This window comes from Struthio camelus, chromosome 7 (genome assembly GCF_040807025.1).
Source record: "Struthio camelus isolate bStrCam1 chromosome 7, bStrCam1.hap1, whole genome shotgun sequence".
Classification (NCBI taxonomy): domain Eukaryota; kingdom Metazoa; phylum Chordata; class Aves; order Struthioniformes; family Struthionidae; genus Struthio; species Struthio camelus.
The window spans coordinates 43,103,934-43,116,351 of NC_090948.1; the positions used below are offsets into that span (position 1 = coordinate 43,103,934).

General features: G+C 42.0%; 1 protein-coding gene across 50 annotated transcripts in view; it reads right to left on the bottom strand.

Annotated features, from left to right (window-relative positions):
* The window catches only part of SGMS1 (sphingomyelin synthase 1), a 99,274-nt gene that overhangs the window by 21,170 nt on the left and 65,686 nt on the right, over window positions 1-12,418 (bottom strand). For 6 of the 50 annotated variants that reach the window (XM_068951074.1, XM_009674998.2, XM_068951090.1 and 3 more), the window contains one exon: window positions 3,593-3,774. The exons of 38 other annotated variants lie outside the window; for them this stretch is intronic. The gene's annotated coding sequence lies outside the window, so the exon portion shown is untranslated. Of the gene's footprint in view, window positions 1-801; window positions 958-3,592; window positions 3,775-11,749; window positions 11,836-12,418 lie in introns of those variants that run through there. 6 more of the 50 variants (XM_068951085.1, XM_009674960.2, XM_068951086.1 and 3 more) reach the window with 2 other exon arrangements.

The following is a 12,418-nucleotide window of genomic DNA, read 5'->3' on the forward strand; positions in this document are numbered from 1 at the left end:
AAAAGTCAGTCGAAATAACGATGGAAGTTTGAACGCCTTAGAAAACAACCCCCAAGTTAATTCCCAAATTTTTACATAGATATCTATCTCTAGATATATATAAATAAATATATATATATCTATATATAGGTACAGATTTTTTTTTCCCCTGGGTAAAAGTAGAGACTTCTCGTTCTGCATTTGTACAGCACAACACAAACTGTTTGTAGCAACAGGGGCTGAGTCACAGCTACAGTCGCTTCCTCCACTGGCACTGTATCATAATTCACAATAATGCTCCAACACCTCAGCGCCTGGACACCCAGGACCTGCAAGCTACCTCTGCAAGCTGATTTACAAAGCCAGGGCAATGCCCACTGCAAACTGCACCTCAGATATCACTAACAAGACTCTTCAGGCAACACGTGAATTACTCCTTTCCCTCCAAGACATAGCTTTGCCTCCGTAACACAGATTGCCCCTTGCAAGAGGCTGCACCGCAGGGAAGTGCGAGGTCACTGACGTTTCCAGACGTTACAGTAAAAGTGGTTACACTACAGGAAAAATGAGAGATTTAAGTGACGAGGATTTCAAAATGAAAGTACTTGCATTAAATTAGAATAACCGAACAACTTTTCTTTAAATGAGAAACACTGCAAGCAAATATCTTAAAATCTCCCACAAAAACACATACACGTATACATGTTTGCATGTACATATATACATACACACACATATATGTACACACACATACATACAACGCACATATAACACATACACACATTCTGCACCAGGTCTTAGTGACCCTGTTCTCATCCAAACCTGGTTAAAGGGCAAGCCTCATTCCTTAGCTTCTTTGTAGCCCTAAGTCTCTTTGATCTACTTTCTTCCTCCTCGTTCTTCTTTCTACTTCTCTGAAGTAGTTATGGAAACCAGCAAACATTCATGACAAGGTTTCACCTGACCGACAATCTTCTTATCTGAACAGTTGCTAAGCCGGGCCGTTGTTTCGTCACTACGGAAATACTGTTTTGAATGAGCCGGGGGTGGAGAAGGATGGGGTGTGGGAAATGTCTTGGCTTTGGTTTAAGTTTTTGAACAATTATTTCAGACCGCAGAGTGTAAGAGATGTCTTCTCAAATGAGTGAGACAGAATCAAGCACAAGGAGCTCAGCCACCACGCTTTCGGAGGTAGGAACAGCTAGGTGCTTTCCACCTACTCCAGGGATAATCCAAGTGTAAATCTGATTTTATACTGTATGTCACAAACCTAATGCTCAAGATAAGTCCTAAAGTAATATAACACCTACAATGTAAGTGGGGTGAATGTTATTTTTGAACGGCTACCATAGGAAACTCATCTTTCAACTTAGAACACGCTTTTAGTTCTACTTCTGTGCAAGAAAGATGCGAGTAATAATATACAAAACAAAGTTAATTGGCACAGGAGGAAGACAACCAACCAACCAAACTACATTTAACTTCTAAGAACTCACTTCTGCAACACTACTCTTGAGAAAAGAAAGAAAAAAAAAAGCCTTTGAACTATTCCAGCCTGCAAAGATATTAACAGACTGCCACAAATGATTGAATTGATTCTTACATACGGGTAATCAGGTCTCACCACAGGATCTTAAATTCTTCAGCAAAGACTTCTGCAACAGTGCTCATGCCACCAAATGCATTGGTCCCTTCTTTACTACTACAAAACCACCCTGAACACCACAACACATACTGCGTTCAAAACTCGTACATCTATTTTCTGGGCAGAAGTAGGTAAGCGTTCCCGAGTTCTCCACTTGGAAGGCAGTAAGCCTTGGTAGTCGCCTCCAGCACAGCTAAATACATATTTTTTCCTCCGTTCTCAGAGGCTAGGTGGTTACAGTTTGGGATCTGGGTCAGCCAGAGATGGGGCAGAGCTAGAAATAGATCTCAGCGTCCTTGTGAAACCTCTCAGCTAGCTGTATTGCTAAGACACACAAAACAATACTTCCCTTCCCCCTAAAACTATCCAAAATCTTGCTACATTTATATGGAGACAAGAGAAGACTCCAGCAGGAAAACAGATAAAACACAGACAGGAAAAAAAACAAAACAAAACAAAACTATTTTTCCATGAGATGGGGAAATAGGAAGAGGATGGGGTAGGGCATACGTATGGAAATACAGAGATAAAAAGGAGGAGAATGCTTGAGATATGCTCCATATTTCAAGTTGCTTAACGGAGTTGAGGTGTTTGGGGTTTTTTTGCTTGCTTCAAATACCTAAAAGTCATTTACTGCTACAGAGCCAGATTTGTGGTGAGTCTCTGGAAATCTAAGTAGTAGCAAAATAAACAAATATATATCAAAACTAAAAGGGAAGTTTTGCCCAGGGAAACTGAGAACAGGCTTGTGACTGACCTTAATGTAGTTTTAAAATGTATATTCCAGCATATTACATGAAACCAGTCATGCAGATTTGGAAAAAGACTACCAAGAGGCTATGAATACATAGCCTCACTGCACTGAAGGCTTAAATCAATTGTCTTATTTTTTAATACTTTGTTTTGTTCTTGAAGATATATTAGACAGGAGACAGCGACAACAGCTACTTCCTCCAAACTGCCTTTCCTTGAGTTCTGTGTAAAACAACATAAAACTGAGTTTATGCCCCTAGAAACCCAGCCTGGAATACTATATTTTCATATTTCATTAGCAGTGTAAATATTTTATTTCAAATATACTACTTTTGAAGTCCAACACAGCAGAACTAGATCAAAAAGCCTCAGAGCCCCCACAGTTTAAATATAAATATCTAGATATCTTCATGGAAGATGCTCACTTCTGCATTTCAGCTGTTACTGTTCACAAAACTACCCAAAAAACGTATCATCAGCACTGTGAATTTTCAGCATCGTTAATAAGGTAAATCGGCACAATCCTTAGGTTTGGCTTTATTAAATTTGTTTTCATATATCACATACTGATCCCTCGTCTGAAAGAGAGAAGACAAACATTCAACATCATTTCCGGTACATTAAAAGACCAGCTGGTCAACGCTGCTGGAGAAGTGAAACTTCTGACTACCCAGACTCAGTTGCTCCTGATCTAAGGCAGACTATCACAGGACTATGACTTTCATCCCTTTCGTGACGATATGGTAATACAGCAAATCCTACTTAAACCTCGTTTCCAACGACAATTCAGCATCGAATCCCCCAAAAAAAGAGATATGCACAAACTTCCTCCCAAGAAGGTCAAGCGAGCATTCCCAGCGTTTCTAGCGCTTTCAACATTTTTCAAACGTCAGATATTTTAAGAGCACAAAGGAACGTTAAAAACAGGCTTGCTTCATAGCCAGAGAGGACGACCTTGTGTACCGCTACGTATCAGTAAAACGATTTCCAAGGCTGTACGCAGAATTGCTTGAAAGCAGTAGGGTAGGTTCAGAGCGTGGCATGCACTTAGTGTTTGGAATATTTTCTCAGCTTATTTTCAAAGTTATGACCAAAAACATTCACAAATAAAGAAAGGTAATAAAAGGACTCATAGCTTCTTATCTAACTGCTCTGGAAATCATGAACACTCTAATAAGCCTCAGAAAAAAGTTCTTCCTGCACACATCCAATTACCTCTCCTTTTTGCTTTTTTTCTTCCTCTAGTGACACATCACGGTACTGGAAATGTGGCTGTATCATTTCTTCCCAAGGTCTTTATGGAGAAATCCATTAGCCATCCGGTAATTCCGGTCCTGATTCCATCAAGTAGGGTGTTTCCCACTCATCCTTTCTTCCGCAAGCAGGAACTCCATTATCTGCCACATCAAACACGCAAGACTAGCTTTCTATTTCTATAGTGATGCCGGTGTAACCAATTCACAGGCTGAACTTTAAAAAGTTAGCTGTAACACCAGCCTAACGAGAGAATCGCAGCTCGAAGTATTGGATAAGCACGACTAGCCTGCATTCATCCCCTGGAAACTAAGCGATGCTAAAAAAAAAACAGCACTTAAATAAAATAACATTTTAGGTCACCAAAAAGAAAAAAAAAAAGCCCATAAAAGTATTGCAAAGCATCTCAAAACAAAGTGTATCAAAGCTTAATCAGCTGTTAGGTCACACCCTACAAGTAGAAATAATTAAAAATACCTAATGCAGATACCTATCTTCAGAAGTTAATTCATGTGATGCTTCTCTCATGCCGCAGGAGGAGATAATGTGACCGGATCCCGTCTGCTATAACCAGCATGTGATTTTACAGCTGGTAGCACGTACGAGAGTACAGGCTCTAGCAGACTTTGCTAACTAGCCTAAACGCTTTCTCCTAACCACAAAAAGGCAAAGCAAGCTTTAGGCTTGGAACTGGAAGATAAAACTCTAAAGTCCGCGTGTTCCCCTTCATTGTACGTGTTTGGAAGCAAGAGTTAACAGCTTGTCATGCGGTACTAGATAGTGTCTTTTCCACGATCCACCCCAACGTAAGCCTACAGCCTACGTCACGGTGTAGGCACTTTATCAAACTAATAACTGCAGCTTCCTAGGGCTGAACCCATGCGGTGTTTTCTCTCTCTACGAGGCTCTCAAACCAATCTAATTGCTGAAATAATTTCAGTTGGTTCAGAAACGAGGAAGCTGCTTCCGTTCTCAAAAAAAAAAAAGAAAAAAAAATCAGCGTTCCTTCCCAGCTGTGTGAAAACAGACATGGGAATTAACCACTTAATCAATTCCTGGCTGCCCGTCACTCCAAAAGGATCGCGGAGCTGTTTGCCTGCAAAAACAGGGCTGGACTTCACAGCCTCGAGAAGGGCTCCTGTTATACGTTAGTGGGTAAATGCGCAGGGAAGAGGGCAAGACTTGCACAGCTACAGCGGTGGAAAGAACCAGAGAAATCCGGAGAAACTACTCTTTTACCCCCAGAAGCATGAACCCAAATAAAATCCAGTGGGAGACGAGAGGGAAGGAGGGGAGGAAGGATTAAAATCCACGGTCAAGTGGATGTCATAGCTTTCTAAAAGCAGCTGGGTAAAACCCAGATTAGCCGGGCAGTAACACCAATGAGGTGCGGCTCAGAAGGAGCTCAGCGATGCTTCCCGCTCCTGCAAGGAGCGGTGACGGCTGTAAAGCCACCGGTCTCATTGGCTTGCTGGGAGGGAAGAGAAATCGCCAGGCAGAAACAGAAGAGTAGAGGTTGATTAGAAAGAGCCACAGAAGTTTGGTGGTTTCATCAAAGAGACAGAGAGCAATGTCGATAACGAAGCAGCAGCCACGTAGGAGAAAGTAATATTCCTCTAAATCAACCCGCAGCAGCAAGATGTAAAAGGCTCGCTGGGAATAAGCCTTTCCCTTATGTAAACCGTCAGCAGCCACGTTCCCTAAAGAGGTCCTGCAGGCTGTAGCATCACTGCTGCGTAGCTGGCTAAGCAAGCAAAATAAAGGAGTAATAGTTATGCTGATGTCTCTGATGTGCAGAGGATCAGCGCAGCAGTTAGGGCATTCCTGTATTGCAGAAACTCATCACATATACGAGTGTTTTAGAGCAGATGAGTCAGGAGAATATTTTAAAAGGACAAAGTAAATTGGGGCCAACCTGACAGAGCTGTAACTTTATCTAATGATCCCATGTTCAGTTGGGCTTGCTCTACAGGGCTGCTCCTGGAACCACGCTCCGGCTTGTTCCTCTGTGATAGATCTAGCGGGTGAAAAGAACATCTACCAGACCTTATAAACTTGATAAAATAAGAGATTTTAGTGAGGGATCTTACAAAATAATCCTCCACGTAGACAGATTTTGAAAATTCACAACTAGTCCTCCGGCACCATCAGTATTGCTCACACCAGCAGCACAGATAGTTTTAAAAGCTGATCAGACTATCCTGTCTAATGAGAAAAAGCATACTGGTTTTGGAAGTGATAAGATCAGGTACCACAAAGGCTTCATACCAAAAGATATTAAACAGTCTCAGTAATTGGGTTTGCCTTTTTTGGTTGCTTATCTTCGGTGGGTTTTGGGAGGGTGGGGCTGCATTTGCAAAGACTCTGCAGAGCGTAAAGACATATGAAATCTGCTTTTCAAAGCAAGCCTGTTATTATCTGTCCTTAGGCACTCCAGAACCATCATTTGGTCTGAAAACACCTACAGGCACAAACATTTAATGGAGATGGGGGTAAGAGTACTGCAGCAGAAATCCTGGTAGAATATGTAGAGCACCCTAAGTGGTAGCATAACAACAACCAAAAAAGAGTTTTGGTATTGGTTTTAATTTCATGTCATTAAAAATGAAGCAATATAGGGACTTAATTTAATTTGATCCTGAGAAAAACTTATGGTAGCCTGAATCATTCTTTGACAGCAAAGTTACAAACCCCTGGGGTGCAAGAGCACATTGCTCGGCTGCAGCTCGCGGGCAGAGTACAAGGTAATATACCACCAAAGCAGCAGCACAGCACTTCGGAGCTGCCTCTTCAAAACACCTGAGCACAACTACACAACTGCACATTGCAGGGATTTCAGAGCAACAGCCCAGGAATAATTCGGTATCTTCCATCGAGCACGTGCAAACAACAAAAGCACATGGACCATACTGGCCTAGTCTCGGCATCTGTACATACATAACGCAAGCTATCTCATTTAAGTTATAATACAAAACGCATCTTGCAAAACACAAGACTGCCAAGTATAGCACTGTACGAATTAAGACACAAGGGGAGTTTGCCGATCTTGGACTACAGAAAGGTAGCGGCTACAGCAGACCAGAAGTAGATCACATTCCCATCTGTCTAGGTTGGGTTGTGGGGATTTCTCGTCCTCCCCAGAGGCCACAAAGCGATCTGTAGGAGACAGGTTGTGAACAGCAGCGCTGAAAGCTCTCCTTGCTTTTTTGGATGAGTAACAAGGAGGGACGAATGTTTAGAAACTGTCAGAAGATCCTGGAAAAGAGAGGCACGGCTCCCATGGAGGAGAGCGTTATGCAAACAGCACCAGCCCAAATAAGTAAACTTGTATTTTGACTAGCTTACTAAAAGCCAATTTTTGCCAAGTAACCATCTTTCTTGCACTCTTTTTTTTAAATAAAACACGTAGGCCAGGCAGAGATGTAAAATATAAATTCAGACACTTTCATAAGCAACAGGCCCTGTTATTGTAGAACCAGCATAAATAATTCACTAAAATGGGACTTATGTCCCCTAATGGAGGGCACACACTTCAGAGTCACTTAGCAGGCAACAAAGTTTTATATTAACAACTTTTGCATTTATATTCGCAATCATCTCCCCTCTGCCTAAAAAAACTGCAAAAATCTTTTTGCTCCACACCTCCTCTAGTCAGGCCAAATGGGTGAAAGGCAAAGCGAACCTCAAGTCAAGTTTCAGTTGATTTATTCCACCTCTCCACCAAATATAAGACTTCTCGTGGGACAGGCAGCACATGTACCTGTCTGATAATTAAGCCATAATGGCTGGAATAATCCTTCCTTCAGATACCTCTGCAAGGCTGCTTGAAGAGATGAAAGCAGTATCAACTGTCCAATTGAAACTGGTCTGCTTCATCTGTTTTCCAGTACTTTGGCACGCGCGTGAGCTGGAATACAACGTCTTACTTTCAGGCGTTAGCAGTTACTCCTGTCTACATGTATCATTTTGGCCAATTTTCCTGGGGAAAAGGGCAAAAGCTACACATGGACGATCTCTCTCTCTTACCTATTTATTTATTTTTTAATTCCAGGCGGCCGACTGACAAATAGTATTGTTGTAGTACTCGCGTTTACAACGCACAACTTCTTTCCTTCCTTGCATTTGCAAAATTTGGTTCAAAGAGCAGCTTTGAGTATTTGGTTCATACAGCAGCTTTCAAAACAGCGGCGGCTGGTGCATCAAAGTTCAGCCGTGAAAGCTAACTGTGTATCTGCTTGAAAACGCTGCACTCTTGAAACAGCCTTTAATCTTCAAAACTGGGATGTGTTTTAAAATATTTGCCGATTACCTTTTTCGCACTTTGCATTTCTGAGCAGACTCCTGGATTTGAGGTTGGCGTTAACTTGCAGCCGGATAAATGAGTTCAGGATGGAGACAGCGCTTAGCTGTACAAGTGACTTCTCAAGGGTCGGACAGGGCGTAAGAAGTCTCCAGGACAAAAATTCTCACGCCTTTAAGGTGCCCCCATTACTCTCTCCCTCCATACAGGACTATAATGCTCAATAGTTACCCACTGCAGCTATTGCAGACAAACCGGATTATTCTGGAATCTAACAAAATCAGGGAAAAAAAAAAAAACATTATTCAGCCTAATCTGAAACCTAGAGAACAAGTGTAGGTGTCTCCCCCTCCCCCTTTCTAGCTCTTTTTATTTCTTCTCTCTCATCTAATCAGCGGTAGCATCCAGTCCCTATTTCCTTCCTCCTTTCCCCCACCCTCTGCAGCTCATTTCACTGCGGTATGTCAGACCTTCCTCGACCAAGCGGCACACGCTGCAGATTAAAGGTCAACTGACTTCTAACAAAACGGGGAGGCTGCTAAAACTAGGCCAGCGCAAAAAATCACGAAAAAAGAAAGAAAAAAATAGTATTTTAGACAACTGCAGTTTGCAATGCAGCGCAAAATTTCTCAATGAGCCCCACAAACCTTCTCCTCCTTTCTCCCCTTTCAAATGTTTTTAAAAAGAGGAGAACCAACCTGAAAGGATCTTGAGGACTGTAAATAAATTATGGCCCTGTTCATCAATTAGCGCAGGCTACACTGAAATGAAAGCCACAGCGGACTCTGTAACCACGCAAAATAAACTCCGCTGATGGGATCACTACTGCGCTGATGGCTCAATTATTCCTGTGAAGACCGTTACAGAACATTAAACATTAACAAAAGTCCAAGCCTGTGTTGCTTCTCTCCCATACAAATCTAATTCAGTAACCTTGTGCTCTTAGTTTAAGGGACCCTGAATTATTGCATCAACCCTTTTCCCTCCTTTCCTTCTTAAACTGAAGAAAATAGGCCATCGTATCCATGGAAAGTGTTTGCCAGTAGTTCCTGTGCTAAACAGTTAAAATTTTACTATACGGGGAAGAGATTTTTATCATTTAAAAATACATATAAGGTTTGAGAGAGGTTTATTTATCCAAGCAGGGACAAAGTGTTTTACACTGCATTATTCCAGCATCCTAGAAGAGCTTTTTCATTCTTCTAAAATACAGTCTCTGGCAAACTGCTTACGTTTCATGAAACTGCAAGGAGAACGGTGAAGACAAAGAAACTTGCTCCAATCAAACTGTAAGGGTTCTTTCATTTCTCATTTGTATTTATGATATGTTATTTGCTCTTCATAGGTTCAGTGTCTATCAGGACCAGAGATACTCTCACTATCTATAGCAGTTTTCTGTTACCTCTCTGTAAATGTACTAATCCAAAGTAAAACTTCTTTGAGCTTGCTTAAATCTGATCTTATTTTTCTAACTAAACAAATGCATGCAGAGGGCTGAACAATGCCAGGATTTTCCTGTGGATTTAGGTATGCTGTGACTAGTTTAGAACCGCTGCCCCCAAAGAAAAGCATGTGATTGGGCTTAGAAGAGAAAATTTCAAAACACAAAAACAGAATCAGTAAGGAAACAAAACCCAGAAGGCTAGCAAGACTAAGAAATTGAAACTAAGCTGGTCTTCCCAGCAAATCTTCCCCATCCTGGATGTTTAATACCCACCAATCCCAAGGCATCAGCTTCCTCAGCATAAGAAAACTGGGTTTAACTCAGTTAGTTAATGTTTAAATTAAAATGCAAAGTCTAAGTCTAACAATACTAACTTTCTTACAAATGAAAAATCTGCTTCACTGCTAGAGGTTCAGTAAGGACAAACGGATCTTTTTAATTTACAAGAAAATGTAATTGTATGTATCAAAGGATCCAAAGCACTTCTAGTCTTGGTTAACAAGCACGGCCTTGTAACCCACTGAGAATGCCTCTTAAAGCATTTTGAAACTTAACTGGTAAGAAAACTAGCTGCTTGCCTTCACGATGCTTGTCCAGCAGCTGAAAGAATAACTTTAACTCTTAAATTTACTTTTAAACACAGAGGACTTCCAATTTGCGTGCACAAGCGAAGAGGCAAAAACTGACTTGATAAAGAATTCCACCTAGCTCTAGATAAGCTTATATTTACTGCCACACATAAAAGGCCGCTTGAACAAAAGAAATCATGTTTGTCTTCAAATCATCTGCCAAGGGAAACCGTTGCCTTATAGTTTTTTTTAAGCTAAACATTACATAATTAAACATTATATAGTTATCTTGAACTAAATGCTGTTTTCCCTCTATGTCTCGCATAGGGAGTACAGCACACCTACTGATTCTTAGGATCCAGCTTCCTGTATGATATCTGGAATTGCCCCTGAATATAAGTCTGTCACTTAACAGGGCATTTAATTGGATATTGAAATGTGGCTGGAAGTGCTACGACAACAGGAACTCATTTGCAGCTTGAGAAATCACACTTTTAAGTCTAAAGACTACTAGCAAACAAAGACTACCAAGACTACTAGCAAACAAACAAATAAGCGTCAGAAAACAAACTGTTCAACAAAAAAAATTACAATTTTCTTATCTGGCTTTTGGCCTCATTTTAAGAGAGGCAACAGAAGAATGTATTCAGACAAACTTACAAGGACTAATGATAATGGGAGGGACTAGTGATAAACACAGGGTGAAGAGCTGCTGGCCGCTCTTCACTCTATAATGGCCACTTCCTGAAAGCAATGCTTCAAAAGCATGTAGTTTCCAATGCACATGATGCATTTACCCTTGGATCGCCTAATGACTACCTTCTTAGAGTTCACACGCATACTGCAAAATAAAGTCTTTTAGATGCGTATATAATAACCAAGCAAGACACTTAGATTTAGCAAATGAAATTAAGGCCCCAATACTTTTTACATGATTTTTCAACCACCCATATAAGCCCTCTCCATAAACTATCAGAATGTGAATTCTTCAAACAGCAAAGTGAACCTTCTCCTTAGAGCACCTGAGAGAAAAGGGACGTCGGAAGAAAATATTTTCTACCAATATAACTTTGTTTCAGAATCACTTAAAATATATATATTTTTTAAGTTGGGTTGACTAACCTGAATCAGCTAGCCCCAGCTAAAACTGGAGCATGCATGGCCCAGCTCTGATTTTAAACCTGAGCCCAGCATGCAGGACAGCTGATGTTAATGCAAAGCATCTGAGCTGCTAACCTGCATTCAGCTCCTGGACTCAGGTTACCTGTTCAAGCAGAGTTAAATAACCCTTTTATCAGGGGCACCCTGATCTCCCTGTCTCCTGGCTTGTATCCCCATCTCCTCTCTTGGGCTTGTCTGAGTGCCTGGGGGAAAACTAACCCCTCTCCCTGGATGAGTCTGCTGCTGGGCTTAGCCGGCTGAATCAGCTCACTGCAAGCATAAGCAAGTCCTTCCCCTTTCGGTGGCAGCAGCGAGGTGTGAGAGCAGCTGAGCTCTATGTTGAAACCATACCTCGAGTTTCCTAATCTTTTATTTCTATTTTTAACTCGAGTCATTCTCCCCCGCCCCGGTTTTTGTCAGGCAGACAGCTGCAGGGAACAGCTGGAGACAACCGAGAACTCCATCAGGCCAATTTTCCTGGCCAAAGTCATCTCCAGGCCTGTGGCAAATGCACAAGCGGCAGCAGATAGGCTCTCAAACGCTACCCGAACGCACGTCTCAGGAGAGCTGAGCGGGAAATTGGCTGCCTTCCTTTTTCCTGTCCCTTATGTCTCATGGCTGAGGTGGCTCTTACTGAACGCTACCTGGTTATCAAAAGGACTGTCGTCCCCTTGTCCTCCCACTGCGGCTCATGTAAGCTGGATGAAGTCCCAATCAGCACCTCCTGTCCCTAAAATGTCAAAAGAGAGAAGCTCAGCTATTAATTCAGAGGTGCTAGGGATTCACTTGGCAGGGGAACAGGTGAACACAGGGGAAAGGAGAAATCAAAGGCTTCTTGTTCTGCTGGAGGCAACTTGCATTGGGTTCCCCAGCCTCGAGTTAGAAGATAGCCCACACCTGGCTAAGCGGGAACCTGTCCATGCTAACCCAAGGGAGAATTACTCAAAAGAGAAGTGGTACGAAGGGCTGCAGGTCCCACCTACAGCCATGGGCTAACTCGAGCAAAGATTCAGAGCTTGAAGCGAAGTGGGGACCATCCTTTTCTTCTGCAAAGCAACCTTACTATTTGATATGGCAGTTGAGGGCGCTCACTCAGATACTCTCAATTCAGAAATCTCCTTTGACATAAACTGCTACAACCCGCATCTTCCAGGGAAAGGCTCAAATCCAGTCCCTTCTCTGAGAAGCGGTTGATGCACTTAATATTAGACATAACATGCACTTCCCTGAGCAGCAAAAGCAGTTTTGAATCTTCTCAGACTGAAGAAAACATAGGATGTAGAGCTTGGGCTGTGCAAGGTGTCCAGCCATGT